This window comes from Urocitellus parryii, chromosome Y (assembly GCF_045843805.1).
Source record: "Urocitellus parryii isolate mUroPar1 chromosome Y, mUroPar1.hap1, whole genome shotgun sequence".
NCBI lineage: Eukaryota > Metazoa > Chordata > Mammalia > Rodentia > Sciuridae > Urocitellus > Urocitellus parryii.
In genome coordinates, this window is record NC_135548.1 from 28,368,079 (window position 1) to 28,389,873 (window position 21,795).

At 31.8% G+C, this 21,795-nt stretch overlaps 1 pseudogene; it reads left to right on the forward strand.

The window, feature by feature from the left end:
* The window catches only part of LOC144251071 (tudor domain-containing protein 3-like), a 125,881-nt pseudogene that overhangs the window by 24,476 nt on the left and 79,610 nt on the right, over positions 1–21,795 (forward strand).

The following is a 21,795-nucleotide window of genomic DNA, read 5'->3' on the forward strand; positions in this document are numbered from 1 at the left end:
GTGTGAGCAGGGCGATACTTCTCTTAAACAAGTTTTCACTTCTACACCCTTGAGCCTTCAATGGGTTTTCTTTTTGATTACTTAGATGCCCTCAGGGATCTTTCCTGTTGTCTCTGTGCTAAGTATCTAGCATCTCTTTAATGGTTTTAATCTCCTTAACAACCATAACTTTCTTGGCTCCAGTTTTAGACACCTTTAGGCAAATTACAAGTTTTTAAAATCTTCTTTCTTTGCTTTGTGCTCCCAGTTCTTACAATAAATCCATCTAAAAGCTGCCAGACATATACATGCCAATGCTTGAATACTGTGCTCTGCCAGATTAAATAGTGCATCACTTTAAAATTTGGCTTCATGCAAAATCTCAGAACATGTGCAAATATGGTCATATTCTTTGCTAGAATATAACATGAATGACCTCTAAGCCTAATTCTCAATAGAATCCTTGTTTTCCTCTGAAACCTCATGAGCAAACTTTACTGTATACATTCCTGTTGACATTCTTGCCTTCTGAATTCCATCAGAATCATCCATGAATCTCTGCTTACAACATTCTCAGGCCTCTCTGCCCTGCATCTCCAAACTTTTCCAAACTGCTCCCACAAATCACTTCCAGAGGCTTCTGAACCACATTGACATGTTAAGTCACAGTCACAGCCCTGCTTCTTAGTACCAAATTCTGTGTTAGCTTTTTGTCACTGTGGCCAAAATACCTCACGAGAACAACTTAGAGGAGGAAAAAATTATTTTGGCTGAAGGTTTTAAAGGTTCAGCTCATGGTCAGCCAATTCCATTTCTCTGGGCCCAACATGAGGCAGAACATCATGGTAGAAGTGGATGGCAGAGGAGCAGTAATATCCACATGGTGACCAAGAAGCAGAGAGAATAAAGGTAAGGGGCCACAGGGAAGATGAATCCTTCCAGAACATGTCCCCAGTGGCCTAACCTCCCCCTCCTACTGATAATCACCCAGTTAATCCATTCAAACTAGGATGGACTAGTATAGGTTATAGTTTATAATCTAACCATTTCATGTCTGACTATTCCTGCATCAACACAAAAACTTCTGAAGGCCACCTCATATCTGAACCATACCAACTGTTATTGAATAGGATTGGTCTTGTTCTTGATTTTAGGGGAAAGGCTTTCAGTTTTTCTTCATGTGGTTTGATGTTGACTTTGTCACTTTATGATGTTGAGGTAAGTTCCTTCTATCCCTATTTTGCTTATTTGTTTATTTTTTAATCATGAGTGGGTATTGAAGTTTGTTGTTAGAGGCTTTTTCTGCATCTGTTGATGATCATGTGATTTTTTTTCTCCTTGAATTTATGTATATGATGCCTTACAGTGATTGATTAGTGTAATTGACCCATTCTTGCATCTCTAGATTGAAATCAACTTAATCATGAAGTACAATCTTCTTAATGGGTCGGTGAATTTTATTTGGTAGTATTTTATTAAGGACTTTATGTCTATTTTCACTAAGGATATTGGTCTGAGTTTTCTTTCCTTGAAGTGTACTTATCTGGTTGAGGTTTCAGGGATTTATAAGCTTTGTAGAATGAGTTTGGAAACATCCCTTTCATTTTCATAGAATATGAAATGTGAGTGACATTGACAATAATTTTTCTTTAATGATCATTAGAATTCAGCTGTGAATCCATATGGGCATTTGGATTTTCTGGGCATTTCTTTGTTGGTATCCTTTTCATTATCTCTTAAATGTCATTGTTAGTTATTGGTCTGTTAAAGTTTTCTATATTCTCTTGGTTCAATTTTGGTAGCACATATGATTTTTAAAAATTTATCTATTTCTTCTAGTGTCAAATTCATTAGAATATAAAATTTCAAAATAGTTCCTAATGACTCACTCTCTGGATTTCAATAATGTCTGTTGAAATATTTCCATTTTTTTCTCTGATTTTTGAATCTTCTCTTTCAGTTCCTTTGGATAAGGATTTATCTTCTCAAAGAAGAAGTTTTTTGTTTCATTGATCTTTTTATTGTTATTTTGTTCTCTTTTTGTTTATTCTTTTTTATTTCTTTCCTTCTTCTGGTTTTGGAGGTGGTTTGTTCTTGTTTTTCTAAAACCTTAAGATGTGCCATTAGGTTATTTGTTTGGAATCTTTCTGATTTCTTTTTTATTTTTGTAATGTAGGCACCTGTAACTTTATAAATGTTCCTCTTAAAACTGTGTTCACTTTTTCCTAGAGATTTTAGTATGTTGCAATTCTGTTCTTGGTTAATTCTAAGAATTTTTAATTTTTCCGATGATGAACTTATTCAAAAGTATCTTATTCATTTACTGTATAGTTTATGTTGTTTTTCTTGTTGTTTATTTCTGATTTCATTCCATTATGATCTGATAGGAAGCACAGTATTATTTTAACTTTTTTTGTATTTGCCAAGACTTACTTTGTAGTATAAAATTTAGTCTGTTTGGAGAATGTGGTCTATTTTGTGGACATTTCCATGAGCAGCTGAAAAAAAAAAAGTGTATTCAGCTGTTGTTGAATGAAATATATTATAGATATCTGTTAAGTTCATTTGCTTTATAGTATGTTTAATTCTGTGATATCTTGTTGATTTTATGTCAGAAAGACCTATTAGTGGGGCTGGGGTTGTGGCTTAGTGGGAGAGTGCTCGCCTAGTACATTCGAGGCTCTGGGTTCAATCCTCAGTACCACATAACAATAAATAAAATAAAGGCATTGTGTCCAACTACAACTAAAAAAAAATATTTAAAAAACCTATTAGTGAAAGAGAAGTATTGAAATTATATAGTATTGTACTGGGGACTGTCTGAGCCTTTATGTCTAGTAATGTTTGCATTGTGCTTGTTTTAGTCATACTGATGTTTGGGGCATACATATTTATTGTCATTATATTTTCTTGTTAGATTGTTCCCTTTATCAATACTTAGTGACCTTTTCTATCTCTTCTAATTTTGACTTGAAGTTTGCTTTGTCAGATATGAGAGTAGCTACTCCTGGTTGCTTTTGGTTCCAGTTGCATGAAATGTAATTTTTCAGCCTTGGGTATCTTCACCTATGAGGTGTGTTTCTTGAAGGCAGCAAATAATTGTCTTGTTTTTTAAACCAATCTGCCATTCAGTGTCTTATTTGAGGATTGAGACCATATATATATTCAGTGTTATTATAAAGAGGTATGTGTTACTTCCTGTTATTTTGATTATTTCCAGGGTTTGCTTTGATCCTAATTCTCATTTGCTGATTTAGTCTTCTCATGAGACTAATTCTTACCTGAGCTCTTTTGTTCGTTTTTTCTTTTTCTTTTGTGTGTGAGGTTTTGTTAAGAATCTTCTGCAATACTGACTTAGTAGTCATGAATTCCTTTAATTTGTGCTTATCTTTAAAGGGTTTTATTTCCCATTTGGTTCTCAAGAATACAAGGAAGACGGAAGGAGACCCTCATGGGTTCGATGGTGTGAGGGGGAAGGGAAGGGAAAGACAGAGAGAGAGAGAGAGAGAGAGAGAGAGAGAGAGAGAGAGAGAGAGAGAAGTGTCACAGTAGAATGGATAGAGAATAGGGATAGGAGGGGAGGGGGGATAGGGAGGGCAGCAGAATACAACTGACACTAGGATTGCTATATGTATACACATGGATGTGTAACCAATGTGATCCTGCAATCTGTACACGTGGAAAAATGAGAATTCATACCCTATTTGAATCAAATGTATGATATGTCAAGATCATTGTATTGTCTTAAACAATTAAAAAAAAAGAATAGCTTTGTCAGGTAAAGCAATTGTGATTGGCAGCTATTTCAGGGCTTGAAAGATAACATTCCCAGCTCTCCTGGACTTAAGAATTTCTGCTGAGAAATCTGATATTATTCTGTTTAAGTTTCCTCTAAATGTGACCTGGTGTTTCTTTCTTGTAGCTTTTAACTTTCTTTGATCTGTATTCTTCATTTGTGTTCTAATTATAGTATGTTGTATGTGGTTCTATTCTCGTATTTTCTATGTGGGGTCCTCAATGTCTTCAGTATCTGGATGTCCATCATGTTCCCAAGGTTTGGAAATTTTTCTGTTATCATTTTACCGAATAGAGTATCAATCCATTAGCCTCCTTCCTCAATGCCTGTGAGTCAAGTTTGCTGTTTTAATGTTGTTTTGCTGCTGTGACTAAAAGATCTGACCAGAACAATTTTAAAGGAGGAAAAGTTTATTTGGGAGCTCATGTTTTCAGTGATCTTAATCCATAGAAGTTGGACTCCATTCCTCGGTGCTCAAGGTGAGGCTGCATATCATGGTGGGAGAGGGTGGTGAAGGGAAGTTGCGAGAGACTCCACTCTCCAGATACAAAAGACTCACCCTGGTTCCCCCTTGTCCAACTACACCATACCACTTTAGTTACCACTCAGTTAATCCCCATCAGGGGATTAAATCACTGTTTGGGTTAAGACTCTTACAAACCAAGCATTTTCCTCTGCATTGTCTCACATATGAGCTTTTGGGGACACCTCACATTCCAAACCATAATACAGAGTTTCTGTGTATTCTGATCATTGTTTTTTTTTTTTTTTTTTTTTTTGTTATTATTGTTTTGTTTTGTTTGGCTACTATTGAGCATTCAGGGTTGTACACTTTATCTTTAAACTCTGAGATTCTGTATTCTACATGATTTAATCTATTGGAGAAACTTTCAGCTGCATTTTAAAATATGAGTTATTGTGCCTTCATTTCTGAGATTTCTGTTTGGCTCCTTTTCTGTGTTTCTACCTCTCTATTGGACTTCTCATTCATATCCTATACTGACTTTCTTAATTGTTTCAGGTGTGGGTTTTTTTTTTTTTTGTGTGTGTGTGTGTGTGTGTTCTCTTGGAATTGATTGATCTTTTAAATAAGCATTCTTTTGTATTTTTCGTCTTTTTTTTTTTTTAAATCAGAGCATATTGGTTGTACATAGTAGTTGGGTTTATCCTGACAAAATCATACATTCACAGAATTCACCACTGGTTTGGTGCCTTTTCTTTGAAACAGCAGAATTTCTGGGTATCTCTGACTGAGTCTTTGACTGTTCATTATTAGATTTCAGTGAATTCCCTGTAACTTATCTTGCTGCCATACAGTTTTCCCGCTGCTTCAATTCTGAATCATGGAGAACTGGGAAAGTGCAGACTTCTTCTATATCACCATCTTTGTCCCCACCTTATTGTTTTAAATCTTGACAAAATAGCAGGTAAAATTGATGGCAATTTATTTTTCATTGGACATTTTGTTCAGGGCAAAAGCAGTTTCACAGTATAAGGGAATAATTTATTGTTATTTTTAATTAAAAAACTATTAATATCTGTCCACATATGTACCGATAAAAAATTTGAATAAATTAAATAATATAATTCTTTCCATCTAGCTGGTGGTTTTCTTGAGTTCACAGTGAACTTGGCATGAGTAGCCCATTAGAAATATATATTTCAGGGCTGGGGTTGTGGCTCAGCGGTAGAGCACTTGCCTAGCATGTGTGAGGCACTAGGTTCGATTCTCAGCACTGCATATAAATAAATGAAATAAAGGTCCATTGACAACTAAAAAATATTTTAAAAATATATTTTTCCGGCCTACTCATAAGGAAGCATATACACTTTGACTATTTTTTGTAGCATTTGAAGAAATTGTATAAACTTGTTAGGCAAACTTTATTTTTCTTTCTCCTCAGAATGCAGGATTTTAAATAGTTTCTAGAATAAAAAGAATATTTAGAAGAAAGAAAGCTAATGTTTATTTAGCATCTGCTCTACCAAATATCTGCTAGTTATTTCGTACTGTTTTATTTATTTTTAGAGCAACTCTGTAGATCAGTATTTTCAGTGCAGGCGAGCGCTACCGCTTGAGCCACATCCCTAGCCCTCATTTTCATTTTCTTATAGGGGGAAACTGAGGTGCAGAAAGATGTAATAAATTGACTAAGATACTGCTTGTGTTAAAGGTTATTGCAGAGATTTTCATCTTTCTCTCACTAAAAAATACAGATCAGATGAAAGATACTTGAAACTATTTATAAAAATGCCTTCCAATTTTATATTTCTAAGTAGCATTTCTTATGTAGTTTTAGTTCATTGTGCAGTCTCCTTGGAGCTAATCCTAGAAGGCCTTACCTTGGGGGGTTCTGGGCATGGACTCTGTAGTTACTAATGTAGTAGTCAGTATTACATGTGCTGTTTACCTTTTGCAATGTGCTCTATACATTCAAAATTATAATAATCTGTTTCTTCATTATCTGTACTTCCCAACTACCACCGCAATGTAACAAATGTCAGAAACCTTTCAACTAGTTTGGTATAACTTTGAAGTCTTAGCTTTCATTGTGCACTGTGCCATGTGGTGTGCATAAGGCTTCAAGTGAGCCTTTTGACCTGAACTGTAGTTTTATAGCTATTATTTATTTGCTGAGAAAAAGGGGCAGAAATATCAAGTTATCTTACATCTTAATATCTGATTTATTAAAAAATAACCAGCTCTGCTTCTGAATTAAAGTATGAAAATAATGAATTTGAAGAAGAGCATAAGTATTAACCCTAATAAAAGTAAAAACATCCATGCTTTCATTTATACTTTTAAATTCACACTGAAGTTTGGTTTACAAAAACGAATAACAGTTATGTTACTACTGCTATTATATTTTATGAAAGACAAATTATGGAATTTCAAAGAAATGATTTACAAGTTATTTGTTTATCTGTTAGAATTTTTAAAATACAAAATAAGCATTTCAGGTTTATATCTTTGTGAGTTAATTTACATTGGGGGAAAATACTTTCATATTCTGAATACATGTTAGAAAAAGTAAAAGTTTGTGATTTATTGTTATATCATCTTTTTATATTTTTTATCTTGAAACTGTCATGCTTATTAGGTGTCAAGAAAAGTAATGATTAAAATGATATTAAATAATCTTAATAACTTATTTCCCAGCAAAAAATAATTAGTCTCTAATTATTTGTGTCCCTTGTTTGTGTTATCCCTGTGTTTCCAAAGGATAAATGCAGGTAAGAATAGGAGATAAAATTGTATTTGATTTTCTTCCTTTTTCCCTTACCCTTTTGGGGAGGTATCTGTCCAATGTTACTAAAACTCTGAATTTTATTTTCTGTCAGACACAAATCCAATAATTTTAATGGTCTATTTTCTTCATTATTCCTGTGCCCAACCACCACTACAACAAAACAAATGTCTGAAACCTCTGAACTATAGTTTGTTATATCTTTTTAGGTCTTAGCTTTCAACAGTAGGGTATGGTAATATTTTACTTGTTATACAAGGTTGTCATCTAGTGGTATTTTCAAATAGACATAATTTGGAATTATCTACCTAATAAACTTTAGCCTTTTAAAGCAAGTACTTAACAAAGCAAATTTAGGTTTTAATATTTTCAGAGTCTAAACACCTTTGAATGTTACTGAATTAGATACAGTTTTATAAAGGTTTTTCCCTAGAACTCTTTTATAATTTCTGTCTCTTAATCTTTAAAAATATATTTTTTGGGTCTGGCCACTGAAATATTGAAGTTTGACTAGTATGAATGTTAATTGATGTGTATATCAATTGTTTTACATCTCCAGAAATTCTGTCTTATTAAGTAATTTCTTGAAGAACTCTTTGTGTATTCATCCTTTCCATTTGGTTCAGATTAGTTTCATGAAATGTTTTATGAAACATTTACATATGTAAAGAAATTCATGGTATTTTTTCTTGTCTTTGCTTTTGTTGTTTCTGGTTTTATAATATAACAATCTGAAGAGTTAGTAGAGAAAAAATTAAAACAAATTTTGTGATGAATGTTTATACATGTACATGAAAAATAGTATCATAAGTCAGTTAAATGGTGAAAATAATATACATTTGTGCATAAATAAATCATAAACTAAACACTGAGAATACATTTTTAAAGATTGTTTATTATTGAATAAAATAAATCTCATATTACATGGTTTACTAGATTAAGATCAACACCAAATACTAATAGAGGTACTTCAAATAATACATAATTTTATTTGTCTGATCCATTTATATGTAAGCCATAGAGAAAATAAAATTTTAAGCTAGCATTGATTCAGATCCTTTTTGTAAGAATGAGGATTGTAGGGATAGATTGTAGCATTCATTTTGCTCTAGTAGTCATCTACTGTATGTTAAGAGTCTGGACAAGAAAATGGTAGTGATGAAAGACATACTTGGTTATTAAGGAAAATGAAATAAAAGATTTTTTTTTCATTTTCCACTATTTCTTATAGTGACTCCACCTCTGAATTACCTTTAGTGGGATTCTGATCCTCCTAGTTGCTGGATTTAATAAAGATTGGGCATGGAATCTCATGGATTCATTAAATTTACTGCTGATGTTCCAATTAATATTCTTGTCTGTGATCTCTCCCCAATACATCTGTAAGCTATATTGAATATATTGATTTGATCTATATTAGGTTATGTGAAGCATATTTTGTACCCAAATTCTCATTAGTCTTATTTCCTTTCTAATCTTGTTACCTTTCTAATCTTGTTACTCAATATGGCTAAATATTGTATTTTCCCAAGTTATATTCAAAATAGTTATTTGTAAGCATTTTCTTTTGCCCTAGAGAAGGGAATCACATTATTTTGATGTCCCTAAGTTGGAACAGCAATAACTATGAGAAGGATAGGATAACCAAAATTTGGGCAGGTGTATTACAATCTACTTAAATAGTAGAGATAGAAACAATTTAGATAGAGTGAATATTATGTAGATAATTTTTAAAATTTTGCTTTATTTAATGTTTTGTCAGTTTGCAGATCAGAACTTCCATATTTGTTAAAATCAAAAATATTTCTTAACGTAAGTGGTTTTTGATTATGTTGTATTTTATTCTCTCCTGTCTCCATATTAACTTGGGTAATTGGGAGTTCATTATCTTTATTTTCTTTGTGGCTAAGCAGGAATTTATATATTAAATTCTCATTTTGGTATTTTGATATTACAAAGGGCTAGTATTTGCCAATGTGATAGCCCATTGGGACCCCCCCCCGAAAAAAAAATAAATGTAGCCATTTTATTTAAGGTTTTATTCATAGATGGTTAAAATGAGTGTTCAGGTATCTGTTTTATCTTAGTTGACAAAGTCCAATCCATTTAGGAAGAATGTTTTGATGATTTTTCTTCGTGGTATATTCAAGTTTTCTTGTGTAATTAGCCTACTATATATTAGTGTGTACTAATAGAATCTGTCTTTATTTTAGAAATCCAGGTCTGAGTTCAGATTTAAATGAGTATTCATTATTTAAATGGGTAGAGGTGGTCAGAGAAAAAAAAAACTGTATTGTTTGCTTTTATGGCTCAGTTTCTGTCTTTTTTCTACCTTAAAATTTTTCATAATCTGAAGCCAGGCATGGTGTTACATACCAGTAATCAAGCATTGTAATCTCGGCAACTCTGGAGGCTGAGGCAGGAAGGAGTATCTCGGATCAAGGCCAGCTTCAAAACCCTGCAATAATTTAGCAGAACCCTGTCATCCATACACACACACACACACACACACACATACACACACACACACACACACACACACACATCTGTGTAAGTGCTCTATTCAATTCCCAGTGACCCCTGTCCTTCACCCCTTTTTTGATAGTTTGGAAGTCTGAAGTAAAAGTGGGTTTTCTATATGTGTCCAGTTTGTAAAATAATTTGGTCAAAGATTGACCTAAATGATTTTTCCACCTTTTAGTCTGGTGTACACAACTGTGCTAAGAAATTTGTTAGACGTATAATTGTGTTCTTTGCTTTCGTAGTGCCATACAAAATGATATAAAAGATATCTTATTCCTGTTTGCCTCAAAAGGAAGTTGACTATGAATGACATTATTGAGATACTTGAGAACACTGTATGTCAGAAGCACTTTGGAAGTGAATAAGCAAATAAGCAGAGAAACAGATTTAGTAAGTGCAGTGTGTGTGTGCCACATGCAGGCTGAATCATGTTTTGTTTGGCTTGTATATTGCCTTTACAAAAACCTAAAAGCTAAAAATCAGATCTAACAATAGCTGCTTTACCTGTCCTTATGAAGACAGTCAACTAAAGCTAAACTATTGGCTGCCTATTTCAGCTGGGGCATGTATTTGTAATTTTCCTTGGCATCTTAGTTTTGTTCTGTTTTTAATATGAAAGTTTTCTTTTTGGTGAAGTGCCTTCATTTTTTTTTTTTTAATTGAGGTAGGATCTCACCAAGTTGCTAAAAGCCTCCTTAAGTTGCTCAAACTTGTGAACCTCAGTCACCCAAATCACTAGAATTACAGGTATGCACCTCTGCAACCAGCTTGGTCTTTTCATTTTGTATACAACAGCAAAGCCAGTGAATAAGGCTCAAGAATTTTTACTTACCTTCAGAAGAATGAATCAAAGGAAAATTGCCTTTTTTTTTTTTTTTTTTTTTAGTTGTGGTAAAGGGTTGTGATGGAGATCCACTATCTGGAATTAAGAAATTAGCACTGGGCTGGGGATGTGGCTCAAGTGGTAGCGCGCTCTCCTGGCATGAGCGGGGCGCTGGGTTCCATCCTCAGCACCACATAAAAATAAAATAAAGATGTTGTGTCCACCAAAAACTAAAAAATAAATATTAAAAAATTCTCCCTCTTTCTCTCTCTCTCTCTCTCAAAAAAAAAAAGAAATTAGCATAAAGTGGTAGTATTTGTTTTATGCTGATTGAGATTCTTAAACTGTGATTTGCACAAGTCTGTTTTGTAGGTCTGGTGACTTTTGAAGATGAAGTAAAGACAGTTGTAGTTAGTGGTACTTGGGCTCTCTAATTCTTCTTATTGAATTAATTATCTGCCATAGGAAAAAGATCCACTTATTCTTTTTTCTGAAGTTAAAGAATTTGTTCATGGTTGCCAATTATGTGACTTTAAGACAGAATTTTAACATCTGCTATTTATGAAAAAGGGAAGTATTTTCTAAAAGTACCTTTATAAAAGTTTTTTCAGGACAAACACATTGGCAATTTAAAATTGCATTATTTCAATTTAAAATTAGTATGAAAATTTGACTCTTTATTGCCATGCTTGTCAATATAATATATTCAAATGTACTTTTATAATTCAAAATTGTAATGAGGGGTTTTATAATGTTACTATTCCACAAAATATCTGCTGAAGGGGGGAAATGTGTGTTTTTGCAGGATGTTTTAGTAAGCAAGAGCTCCCTGGGTCCGTTTTTTCTTTAGGGTTCTTACCCTTGGGTTTTACTTACTCAAAGCTGGTTCATGGGAATTGATTATAATTCTCTTCCCTTGAGTTCCATTGGGTTTGTAGTAGGACCAACTCTATTGCTTTCTTTCCTGATGACCACAATTAAAGATCACAGTGGAACCTTGTGTTTTGTTCTTTCATTTACTACATTCTTGGTACATGTTGAAGCAAATTTTGACATTTATTTTTATTAATTTTTTAAATTCATTGTTCGTATTGAAGTTTTAAATGTTTATAAAATAAAAATATTAATATATAAATCCCAAGTTCTAGTCAATTTAGGTTCTCTCCTTTTGTGAAAATAGTTCAATATTTACTGATGGATCACTAACATGTTAGGATAATCTGTAGAGTGGATATCCTGTTTTTTGATAATTGTAGAATAAATCTATAAGGTTTCAAAACATATTTTAAAATATGAAGTGTGAACAAGGGGAATTTTGGAAGATTGAAATTGAGCTGTATTTTATAATTTGTTATATTCAGAAATCCTTACATAGTCATAACTTGAAAGAAATCACATGATATTTTGCTTAAAGTCAAATTTCTATCCCTGTACAACTTCTGCCTTTAGAATTATTGTTAGATAGACTTTCCTTTTTTATAATTTGTAGGGGTAGGTATTTTTAATAACATAATAACCTTTTAAGGGCACAAAGAAAAATATGTATATGAATTTTCCACTCTGTTCTGTCAGTAATAGTAAACTAGAAATCTGTAAGCAGAACTCTTTTAGTTTTTTCAGTAAAAGCACTTTATAGTAGAGAACAAGGTTACATGTAATCTTAAGAAAAGAATTTTGGTTAATTTTGATTTTAGATAATATTAAGCTATTTATTTTATCTTTACAGGTATCTTTCAGATGAAGGCATTGAAGCTTGCACAAGTTCTCCTGACAAAGTCAATGTAAATGACATCATCCTGATTGCTCTCAATGTAGGTTACGTTTATTAACATTTTGAAAAACAGACTAAACTGGATTTTATTATAAATAATAGGAAGAATATCTTTCATTGTCTTATACATTTTAAGTTGTGATGCTTGTTGAATTTGGTAATCACATAATAGCCAATTATTAATGCCTATTATACAGAATCCAATAAAAAGAAAAAAATATCTAATCCAGGCTTCTCCTCTTTTTTTTTCTCTCTTTTAATTTTTAGTTGTAAATGGACACAATACCTTTATTTTATTTATTTATGTGGTGCTGAAGATTAAACCTGGTGCTCCATTCATGTGAGGCAAGCACTCTACCACTGAGCCACAACCCCAGCCCATTTCTTTTTAACACAGTGATTATTTGTAGAATTTTATAACATTTTCAGTAGCAATATAAAAATTTTTCACTCATTAAAATACATTTTCATTTTGGTTTGCATGGGAAAGTAGGTTATAGCCTTTTGACAGTTGTATTTATTGTTTTAAAATAAATTTTCTTGATTTAAAATACTTGTGGAACATTATAGAAATTACAGAAAATCAAAATAAGAAAAGTAAACTTATTATAATTATTATTAAGATTTTAGTTTGCTGGTATTTTTCTTTCTAGCTCTCTTCCCCCACTTAACTGTGTAGGTATACCTTTTCCATAATTACATTGGCTTTTTTTGAGAATTTTAAATATTTTTTGATGTAAAGAGTAAATAAATGTTCTTTTTCAATTCTGCAGTTACCCTTCTGGTAGTTCTTTTAATAAACACTCTATTAACAATCAAACAATTATAGTTTTTTTTTTTTTACAATAAACAATCTATTAATAATCAAATTTTTATTTTGTTATGTATAATCAATGAAATTCTCATAGTTCTGTGGGTATCATAGCACAGATAATGAAAAGCAGAAATAGTGGATACTAAGGATATTTGAAATACAAATAAATGTATAATTAATGTTTTCTTTTGAAAGCACTTAAATTTATAGAATTAAACTTGAGCTTAAACATAAATTTTATGTTCTGAACTTCTGGCATTTTTTGCAGGTTTGAATTTTATTTAGGTTAAGTTGTTTTGTTTGTTTTGGAACTGAGTATTTTGATTTTTAATAAACAAATGACTGAGTTTTTTAATAGTAATAATTAGTTAGGAATTATGCATGTTATCTGTGATTATAATGGCAATATTTCCTAGATGCTTTAACTTTCTTTACCTTGCACCCAAACTAGTGAATTCTACTTTTAAAATGTTGTAAAGAGCTTTATTTCTTGTTTATTTAAAAATAGCTTTCTAAAAATGATGGGAAATAGATTTTATGACAGTCTGCCGTTCTTTGTCTTATTTATATACTTGGGTAAATAGTAATGAATTGTCCATAGTTGGTGTGAACTTAAAAAAAATCAAGATCAAGTATTTGTTATACACACAGAAGTGACTAATGATCACTACTGAATGAATTAATTTGTCTTTATCATTTTCTTTGAAGTGTATAGTAAAATATTTGAGTACATAGCTATTACACAGTATAATAATAGAAACAATAAAAATCTTTTAGGATGAAGCCTATACCAGACAAATCTACTTTTTGAAGTTTTTTTCACCTTTTAATAAATTTCAAGCATTTATAATATCTAATTTATTTTTTAACTTTTCAAAAGATTATTGAATATTAGCCATTAGTTAAGAAAGACTTGTATTACTGATTCTTATTTTATATATATTTCATGTATGTAGTCTCTTTCCTATTGTCTCTTGTCCTGTGGGAGACACAGACACAGTAAATTTGTTGCTTTATCTAACAGTGAACAATAGAATAATATGTATACAATGTTTCTGCCCAGCGAGGTCCCTTAAAGGTTGGTGCCCAAAGCTTTTATTGGGTGCTTGCAAAGGTGCCCTCTACCCAGCATGCACCCAAATTCTAGACTCTCCTTTTCACTTCCCCCACCCCCCAAAACAGCAGGTGTTCACATTGTTTATACCAATAGGCTGTGCACCCTATCTCTTAACTTTGTTAAGTAGGCCTTTCTAAAAATATCTCCCTCAAATCTGTTGTATGACTCTTCTAGGTTCAGATTTAAAGGGAGGTATTGAAAAGGAGTGTTCTTAGTTTTTTTTTTTTTTAACCTCTGTAAACTAGGGAATAAGAATATTAACAAGTGACATTGAAGTCCTGTGAGATATTCAGAAAAATAAGTGATAGCAGTCTTAAATTACTAAGCACTATTAATAAAAATTGAAGTCAGTTGTATTTCTTTTTCTCTCCTGAGATTTTAAAAATTTGTTTTAGATATACAAACAGTTGAGTGTATTTTGACATATGTGGAGTATAACTTATTCTAATTAGGATCCTATTCTTGTGGTTGTACATGGTGTGGCGTTTCATTGTGGTGTATTCATTATATGTACACAGAGGAGTTATGTTATTTCCAGATATCTTAAACTTATTTGAATAGTCAGCAACGTGTATAAGTGGGTAGATACTTTGAAATATCAATAAAATTTTTACTTAATTTTTGTTTTTCTTTTTAATTAAGTTTTCAACAAAGTTTTTTTTTTTTTTTCCAGGTAAGTATTTCTTTTATGTTTGATAATAAAAGTATTTTGGGACACAGCCATTGTTCTGGCAGTCCTGATATAATGAAGTGTTGAGTTAAAAAATTGCTTTTGTTGTACTCCTAAACTGACTTTGAATTTAGAGTCTTTAAAGATTTAGAATATCACTAGGCACGGTGGTGCATGCCTGTAATCCCAGGGACTTGGGAGGCTTTGAGGCAGGAGGATTGCCAGTTCAAAGCCAGCCTCAGCATAAAGTGAGTCCCTAAGCAACTCAGTGAGACCCTGTCTCTAAATAAAATACAAAATAGGGCTAAGGATATGGCTCAGTGGTTGAGTGCCCTCCTGAGTTCAATTCCCAGTACCCAAAAAAAATAAAAAGATTTAGAATGTCATTTTCATCTTGCTAAAAGCACACTGAAATAACATGCCCTATGTATGTTTGTAGTACTTTAAGAGTTATATAAACTTTGAGTGTATTGTTTTGTTTTAGCTTTGTGAAATAGAGTTGGTATTTTTTCAATTTTATGAATAAATTAACTGGGTTAGGGACATGTGATTAATCATAGTTGTGATGAATCAAAGTTTAGGATTTTTGTCTAGTGCTCATTAACTTTTACTCGATTCTTCATTTTATTTTGAATTAAATTTCTTAATTAGTAAAAGCCAGAAATGAGGGACTATAGTGTATCATAAGATTTTTATATTTCTGTTCATAAAATTTGTTTTTCATTTTTCAATATTTCTATCTTTGAATTCAAAATAATGCCAATGATTTTATGGACTATTTTTCGACTTAATGGTTATATATGTTTAGGTACTTACTCTCTGCAAGTCATTGCTCATGTTTGTTAACATTTGATCTTCAAACTTGTCCTAATGAAGGGAGCACTAGAATAAGAAAGTATTTTTACAAAGTACATTGGAAATGAAAAGGCATACAATTTGAGGTCGTATGTTCTTTTCACACTGTTTCTGGATTGAGGCTGCAAAAAGAATTATAAACCTAAAACATTTTGCACAAGTGTTTGTGTTTGGGACTTGATTTTCCTGGCAGTTTCATTTGGTGAGTTTTAGTGTAAGGGTGATCCTTGCATTATATTATAAAATAAATTATGAGTCCTATTGGTAAAAGACCAGAAAGGATCTGTGGGAATTGTATAGCATGTAAATGCTTGTTTCTTAAGCTGACTGAGTACATGTAAACATTTTAAAAAGAGTGATATTATTGTGGGTGTTCAAAGAAGACTCCTGCCTCTTTATATATATTCATTTCATATCAAAGTAATTGTCAAAAATGACAATGTGTTTTCTTCTTAAGTGTAATACAAATTTTACCTTATACTGTATGTGATTAAATGTATTTAAGTCTATTTTATTTTGTTCATAAGGTAATGAAAAGCTACTATTTACTATATTTAAGGAATAACAAAGATGATACAACTTTAGATTCACGCTAATTGCACTATCTCAAGCATCAAGATAGTTTCTCAGCCTAAATATTTCGGACCTTTTCCTAAGTCCAATTCATAAACTTTTCATAAGTACTGATAGTTTTGCTCTGAACAATTTTTTTGCCTGTTTTGGTTTTCACTTCAAGAGGATACAATCCTAAAAAGTTCTGCTTTTTATATAGACTATATAATTGTTTTTTGTAGCTATAGATGGATACGCTTGTTTGTTTATTTATTTATTTGTGGTGCTGAAGATGGAACCCAGTGTCTCACACATGTCAGGCAGGCGCTCTACCACTGAGCCACTACCCCAGCCCTAGTTTTTCCTTTGTGTTTCAAATGCTGTAAGTCATGCAGTGTTAGTCCTTATGTATCCCTTTTTTTGATCTGCTGTGATTTATGGAGTTATATGTCTGTATTTTCATATAGTCAGTTTGTTTTTCAACTTCTATTTTTGTAATTTGTGTAAGGAAATGAAATAATTTCTTTCTTTAGTGAGATCTTACTTCTTTGCTATTCCAGTGATATTGTTCCCTGGTATATTTGAGTGTTATGTTCTTTGTTAGGATATGGATATTTTAGCCATGTTTTCATGTCTTGCATATCAGAGTTATGTGGATGGGATTCATTTGTTTGAAATATAATATGTTCATGTATTTGAAAGCTATCTTCTGATTTTGGATTGAGGCATTATGTTTTTAGTAAGACTGTAATTTACATAAACTCAAATTTGATATTTTAATAGAGGAGAGTAAGTTAAAAGGTTACCTAAGGAAATATGAGGCCTTATATTTTACTATTCATTGTCCTGGCACACGTTAAACAACTTGAACATGAGACTATATTATCTGAAAAGACTGATTAACTTATTATAAGATTCATACATTTAAGTAGTCTTTTCAGATAACAAAGTCCCATACATAAGTTGTTTAACATATGTCAGTTCAGTAAATAGTAACATACAAGGTCTCATATTTCATGCATATAAAGACATGTAAAAAACTTTTTATTCTATAAATCTTAAGTAATTTCATCTTTTGTATATGAAATTAGATTTAGATTTACTTTCTATAGAATTCTGTTTTAATACTAATATTTTTATTTTAGACAGATCTGAGAACAATTGGCAAGAAATTTCTTCCCAGTGACATCAATGGTGGAAAGGTAGAAAAGGTAAAGCAAATTGGTAACTTCCTGAATTTCGCTAAGTACAATGAATAAGAACATCTACTAAATTAATGGAATATTTTTTCCAATAAATTTCAATTGCAAAATATTTTGGAAGTGAATAGTTCACAAAATCATCATTATAACGACTGTCTATGCACTTTGAAAAATATTAAAACTTAAATTTTTGTGACTTTAAAAAAATTAAAGAAAAAACACTTTTAGGAATTATAAATATGGTTATATTAGGAATTATAAATATGGTTTACTTTACATGTAAGACTTACCACAGGTTATTGGAACTCAGGACAAAGACCTTTTCCTACCTTCTTATTTTAATTATCTTTTTATTTTACTTAATAAGAGTGTCAGATTATAAGAAAATATTAGGAACAATTTGGCAAAGATATGCTTTTGTTTTTTGTTATAATTTTATATTGTACAAATGTATATTCATATTATGAACTTTTTCTATGATCTGTTTTTCTTTTCATTTATTTATTTGTTTGTTTATTTATTTATTTATATTTTCTTTATGGCACTGGGAATTGAACTCAGGGCTTTACACATGTTAGGCAAGCACTTTCACTGAGCTATACTCTAGCCCTTATTCTTTTGAGACAGGCTCTTGCTAAATTGCCCAGGCTGGCCTTGAACTTGCAATCCTCTTGCCTTAGCCTTCCAAATAACTGGGATTATGGGAATGCACCACAATTGCCTGGCTCAGTGATCTCTTTTTTAAATATAAGCATACATCTTTAAGAGATGTGTCAATAGTTTTTTGTTTCCTAATCATTCATGTTGAGTTATTTTCTCTTTATTGGTAAATATATATAAATTGTGTTAATCAACAATTTGATATGTGCTTGTCACTTTTTGAACTATTAAAGGAACATTATTGGCTATACTTTAAAGAAATATTTTTAAGGACTATATTTGTTTTTGAATGCACATTCTTATTTTTTTAGCACTCAGATATTTAAAGTAGATCTTTTAAATTTTGGATAAAAGGTCTCTAATATAACAATGTTTTTATATTTCCTAAATATTAATCCATTTTTTGCAATTGATGGTAAGAACTATTAGAGAAGAGCACTACTCTGTTTACAATTTAACAGATCATTAATCTGTTAACAACCATCAAAGAAAAGGGTTCCTTCCTTCAGAAATTCATTTGCATGTTTAATAAAATGAGAAAGCTTTATTTATATTTAAACCCACATTTCATGTGCTACAACTTGCATTCTCTGATCTTTATAGTCCCTCAGAGGAAACGGTGAGTATCTGGTTACCATCTTTTTTGAGTAATGTTCAGAGACTTGGAGACTTGTTATGTCATTTCTACAAGTTTCTTTTTGCTAAAACTGTCCTTTTTAGATTCGTAGTTTCAAGCTAGTCTGTCATTTTCATTGTACTTTTTTATTCTTTTCCAGTTTTTTTACATTTCCTTTTTGGTTACAGTGGTAGTTCTCAAACTTCTTCCATAAGAATTGCCCTGAGATCTGTTTGTAATAGAGATTGGATCCCAAATCACCCCTATTCCTGCCTGAGTCTCTGATTCCATTAAAATAGGATGGCACATTGAAATTTGATCAAGTTTCCCAGGAAAAGTTGATTTTGCTAGTCTGGGAAGTATACTTAAAAAAATACTGGATTATAAGCCCCCAAGTTGGACAGCAATCTCTGATAGGTCTGATGAGTACAGTGATTCTTCACAGGAGAAAAAAAAAGTAATATCAAAGCAATGTCTGCACATCTTTACACCAGTTTTTTAAAGAAAATTTTGGAGCTTTCTGGATTATTGGTTTTCCATTTCACTCTGTGGCCATAGAGAACCTGAGAATCTACCTCTGCTGTGATTCCCTAAGTATTAGTGGTGACACTTCTCTGCTCCCTTCACTTTCTGAGAGCATTTTTACTTCTAAAAGTTTTGTGTAGTACTACTTTTAAAGATTTTCTCTGAATGCAGCTAACAATGAAAACTAAATGTTCTGGTCTAGAATATTCTTTGCCAAATTTTATCCTTGAAAACATTCTTAATGCTGGTAAGACTTTGTATATAAATTAGATATGAAATTAGCCCTTTTACATGAAACAAATTATTAGATACCTCTTTTTTGTTCTTCCTCTTTAATAATACTATTGTTTTTATTACTTGTTTCTGACACCAAATATAATTCTCACAGTATTAATGAAGATATTTTGAAAAATAATTTTCATAAAAATTTTTAAGAAGCTGACACATTACTCATTTCATGTACTGTTAAAACTCCATACATACATTATATAAAAATAAAACTTTAATAGGCCAACATAAATGTTCAAGAAATGTATTTTTATGTGATTTGCATTACTTTGGATAATTTGTCTCTAAAATAAAGACTAATGATTTATTTATGCTTTTATTGAAATACTTTATTAACTAGCATTTCACCGTGTTGATAGTGACTGAATCCTTATAAAGACATGAATATAGAATCGTCTGTCACTAAATTGCATATGTTTTAGTTCTAGTTTAAAATAAACTTTATTTGAGTCTGCATAAGCTATATGACAACATTTAGTAAGTAGAGTATTTGAATAAGTAATATGCCTCTCTCTTGACCCTTCCAGATTTTGGTGTAAAGTAATATTTCAATATACATTTTCAATATACATTCTGTCGACAAATATATGAAAAAATATTCAATATCTGTAGCAATTAGATGCAAATCAAAACCACTCTATCATCTCACTCCAATCAGAATGGCAGCTATTATGAAGACAAACAACAATAAGTGTTGCCAAGGATATGGGGGAAAAGGTACACTCATACACTGCTGGTGGGACTGCAAATTGGTGCAGCCAATCTGGAAAGCAGGATGGAGATTTCTTGGAAAATTGGGAATAGAACCATCATTTGACCCAGCTTATTTCTCTTCTCGATCTATACCTAAAGGACTTAAAAACAGCATACTACAGGGACACAGCCACATCAATGTTTATAGCAGCACAATTCACAATAGCTAAACTGTGGAACTAACCTAGATGCCCATCAATAGATGAGTGGATAAAAAAATGTGGCATATACACACAATGGAATATTACTCAGCAATAAGAGACAATTAAATCATGGCATTTGCAGGTAAATGGATGAAGTTAGAGAAGATAATGCTAAGTGAAGTTAGCCAATCCCCAAAAACCAAAATGCAGAATGTTTTCTTTGATATAAGAAGGCTGATTTATAGTGGGATAGGGAGAGGGAACATGAGAGGAATAGATGAATTGTAGTTAGTACAGATGGGTTGGAGGAGAAGGGAGGGGGCATGGGGTTAGAAATGATGGTGGAATGTGATGATCATTGTTATCCAAAGTACAGGTATGAAGACACGAGTTGTTGTGAATATACTTTGTATAAACCGGAGATATGAAAAATTGTGCTCTATATGTGTAATAAGAATTATAATGCATTCTGCTGTCATATAAAAAACAATAAAGGTGGAAAATTACAAGATAAAAAAAAGAGAGAAACTGGAACTGTAGAGAATGATCATCTGGTACTAGAATTGCAACAAGATTTTCTGTGGTCAAATGATCAAATCACTTAAAATATTATTTTGGGGTTTTGACTGACTGAAATTGCACTCAATCTCTTGTAGCAGTGCTAGGGTAAGTGTGCAGGACCAGTGAGATCACTGATACAAAGCACAGTGCTAATACTTGTAGTCTACTGGATTCAGCTTGTTCTAGTTTATGAATGTTGATTTTCAGCAGCTCTTTCCAGTTTAGAGTGCAGTAATACCTAGTTGGTAGTTGAAATTAGTCATGGAAATTGTTAAATACTACAAATGAGTATCTCTCTCTTGTCTTCTTTCAGAAGTGTTTTTGCTAAGCTTACCCCTGTCATCCAACCAGTGTCTGTGCTTTTATTTTTGAGTGTTTCCTGTTGCATATGTTGTAGACTTAGTTCTCTAATTTTCCTGACATTTCAGAGAACTCAATGTGTTAATTTTAAAACATGTGAATTATTTTAAATATTTAATGTATACAAGTAGCTATGTTTTAAAGCATAATTAAATGAAGTCAGCACCTGTGAATCCTCAACCAGCTGGTAAAAACTGGAACATTGCAATCACTCTACTTATGATCTTAGCCCCTCCCCCAACAACCACAACACCACACCAAGGAACAACTGCTGTAAATTTTGAGTTTGATTCTCTTTGACTTTTACAAATGTTTTGGTTGCATATGTCATTATTCCTTAACAACCTAATTGTTTTGTTTTGGAGCTTTTTAAAATGATAGCATGTTATTATCTGCTATAATTTGGGTTTATCATTCAGTATTATTACTGTAATGTATGTCTGTTGCATATATCATTCATTTTCTCTTTTATATAATATTAAATGATGTAAACATAACTAAAATAATAAGTGCATATTAATTCTGTTGATGGCCATCGA